Here is a 3822-nt window from a genome sequence, read left to right as displayed (position 1 = left end):
ACTCCCAGAGAAACAGACCCCCCCCCCCAACTCCCAGCCACGCGAGGGAGATACGAAAGGCAAGATGGCGCCCGGCTACCTGTAGCGGGGAGACCCAACCCGAAGCCAGCGTGCAACAGTGGAGAACCGAGGTGAGCTGACTCCCGGCACCAGAGCTATGATCCCCACAAACCCCCGAGCATAGCGCGCATAACACCGAGCAGGATAAACCCAGAGCAAAGAAAAGGAGGAAACTGGGCAGAGAAAAGGCTGCGAAGAAAAAGGCGCAGAACGAAGAGAGGAAACGATAAAAACAAAATAGAAAATAAACGCAAGCCAAAAGGGAGGGTCCCGGTAAACAAACAAGGTGCCACAAGACTCGCCGATCAAAGGGGCACATTCCTAACAACGAAAGCGAAACCACCTCTGGCTTGTGGGCGCCGCCATAACCGGAAGGAGCTAGTGAGGCAGCAAAGAAGCAGGAAACATAAACCCACTGTGCGCTCGCACAGGAACAAGCCGCCCACAACGAACAACGACAAAGAGCATCTCCGATATGAGGGGGAGGCGAAATTGAAGCGGCTGCAGAGTGGTACACCGCGGCCACACCGGTGGGGCGAGAAAGGGGCAGTTTCAAACCGAGCTGAGCGGCGCAACATAGGCAGCGCAAGTCAAAGCGCAGAACAGTGCCGCATACATCCCACGAGAGTAAGAGCTCTAACACAGGTGCGGTGAGAAACGAAACGCCCACAGCGAACAAGCTAAGAACACCGACAAAAACATCTCCGCAGGAAGGGGAAGCAAAACAGAAGGGGCGGCAGAGCGGAGCAAGCGCAGCCAGACCGGTGGGGCAAGAAAAGTGTAGAAACACTCCACTTCAGCACCGCAAATAAGCAGCTCAATTCACAGCGAGCACAGCCAAACTGAGCAATGAAGAGGGCTGGACTATGCAACGCAAGTAACATAGAGCGAGCAGACACGTCGCAGCGGGACACCAGGACCAGAGCACAAATACATCCTGTAAGAAGCAGTGAACGAGAAAAAAGCATGCGCTGGCATGGGCAAAGTCAAAAACAAGGACTAGGAACATCAGAAAACCGAGCAGGTACCGAACACATAACGCGACCTCAGCACCTGGAACAGAACCAGCCAGAGCCCTAACAGCAACACAAAAGCAGGGCAGATTGGGAAGCGTCCAACTGAGGAGAGGACTTGGGGCAATGCAGGGTACGAGGGGAAGCCCGCAGGCGACCAAAAAAAACTGAGAAAGGAGAACCTGGAATCACCAATAAAACCGAAAAGTGAGACGACAACTCTAGAGACTATTCTTAAGAGGGTCAACGAAGGCAACGCAGTAGCAAAGGAAACAAAGCTCACTATAGACAATATGCAGCTGAAACTGGCAACGATAAGAGCGGACCTACACAGCACAAACACAAGAGTTGAGGCCGCAGAAGGAAAAATAAGCGACATTGAAGACGCAACCAACAAACACACCAAAGCAATAGTGGAATGCTCAAAAAGTACAAAAGCCATACAAAATCAACTAGCCGAACAGGACGACTGGGCCAGAAGAGGCAACATAAGGATTCTAGGCATCCCAGAAGGAACTGAAGATCAGGCGGGGACCTGCACTGCCATGCTAGAAGACATGCTGCCCAAACTAACTGGCCTTAAATTCGACAGGTAGTTCGAAGTGGACAAAGCCTACCGGGTACCAGCAGGAAAACCAGCACATGGAAAAGGCCCCAGACCGATAATCTGCTACCCACTAAGGGCTAGCCTCACTGATGCCATCTACGCCTTTGCCCGGAAAAATCAAAACCGAACATGGGCAAGCAGCAAAATAGTGCTTACACACGACTACTCCAAACCTACAGTCGAAACCAAAAAGTTTTTTCTAGCACTAAGGGACTCCCTGCGCAGAAGGAAGCTCAACTTCATGTTCGCTGGACCAGCTCGCTTTAAGATAACTGACAATTGGAGGACCATGCTCTTTGACGACCCAGAAGAACTAAGAAGATACCTACAAGGACCACCAACAGAGGAGTTGGAAACTAAAGGCGCAGGAGCACCAAAGAGAAGTGCATCACTGGATGAAGCGGGGAAACTGGAATAAAAGACACATGCAAGCTACTACCTCACAAAAATCTACCTCAAAGGCGCGTCCGATGCACTCCCGATTAAGGAACTCTAAAGCTATGATCTATGCAAAGGGGAGACAAGGGCGCACCACACCGATCCACCTCAGAGACAACAAGCACCCCAACATTCTACCTCAGAGACAACGAACACTCCTTTTAACAAAAAGCGAACTACGCACATCAACACACCTCGAACACCTAAGCGACAAACCACTCAAGCTGAACAAAGTTGTATGTCTGAGTACGTCACCTCAGGGACTATGCGGAGCAAAGGAACTTTGTCATCGCACACCCACTCAGCAAGTAAGGGGGGGAGGGGGGAGTGGAGGGAGGGGGGCACGGGGGAGGGAGGGGGATGTGGGGAACACGTACATGGGTTGCTTCACTTTCTCTATCTATCTCTATCTTTCTATCTATTATCTTTTCCCACCTGATGGAACTCTAAGCACAGAAGAAGGAGTAGGCAGCTTACGACACGCAGGGACAGACGGAGATGCAGCAGGGCAAACTACAATGCCACAAACAGGATAGAACCAGAAAGGCCGCCAGTTAAACACCACACAGAATGACACCCAACCAACACAATCACATCACAGCTGACATCAAGGTAGTGTCACTGAACGTCAAGGGGCTCAACCACCCAGTGAAGAGAAGAAAAATCCTAGACCACCTGGCGAAACTCAAAGGCGACATATATGTACTACAAGAAACTAGACTTGAAGCGGAAGACATAAGCCGCCTAAAGGCTAGCTGGATAAGCGAAGTCATAGGATCACCTGCACAAAATAAAAAGAACGGTGTCATCACAATAGTAAGCAAGAAATCAAAGCTTGTACTAAAAAACTCGCAAGCAGTCACAGAGGGTAGAATCCTATTGACCAGTCTAGTGAGAGGAGACAAACCCATACATGTAGCTAACATCTACGGTCCTAATAATGATGACAAATCCTTCTGGGACAAGGTTGGAGAGCAGCTAGACACCATACCACTGGGAGAACTCCTCATGGTAGCTGGTGACATGAATCAGGTACTAGACCCAGCCATAGACAGACACCCGCAGAGACTGAGCTAGACATCACATAGAGGGAACATTCTGAGGAACCTCTGCACAAAACTCAAACTCAAAGACCCATGGCGACTTCAGAACCCGGACGGCAGAGAGTACACGTTCTCCTCAACCCCACACAATTCCTACAGCAGAATAGACTATATCCTAATATCAGACACACACACTCACCTCATCAACCAGACAGAAATAGGAACTCGAGCCATCTCAGATCACTCACACATCAGCCTAGTGCTGACAGGCAAACACAACAAAAGGCAAACCCATAGATGGAGATTTGACGATGACCTGCTCAAAAACGTAACAGCCAAGGCGGAAATAGGGACGGCAATAAAAGAATACCTAACAATTAATGACACCCCGGAGATAGACAGGAACACCCTGTGGGATACCCTAAAGGCCACGATCAGAGGCGTAATACTCAACATTAAGGCCAGGCTAAACAGAGAGCGGAACAAAAAGATTTCAGACCTAGAAAAGGAGATAAGAAACCTAGAAACGGGACACATAGCCAACCTAGAAGACAGGAACACACTAACAACACTAACAAAAAAGAAATACGAACTAAACAGAATTCTCAGCGAGAGGGCAGAAACCTGGATAAACAAGTTCAAAGCCATAAACCTATGCACC

The sequence above is a fragment of the Lissotriton vulgaris genome, chromosome 9 (assembly GCF_964263255.1).
Source record: "Lissotriton vulgaris chromosome 9, aLisVul1.2, whole genome shotgun sequence".
Classification (NCBI taxonomy): Eukaryota; Metazoa; Chordata; class Amphibia; order Caudata; family Salamandridae; genus Lissotriton; species Lissotriton vulgaris.
This window is presented reverse-complemented; position numbering follows the sequence as displayed.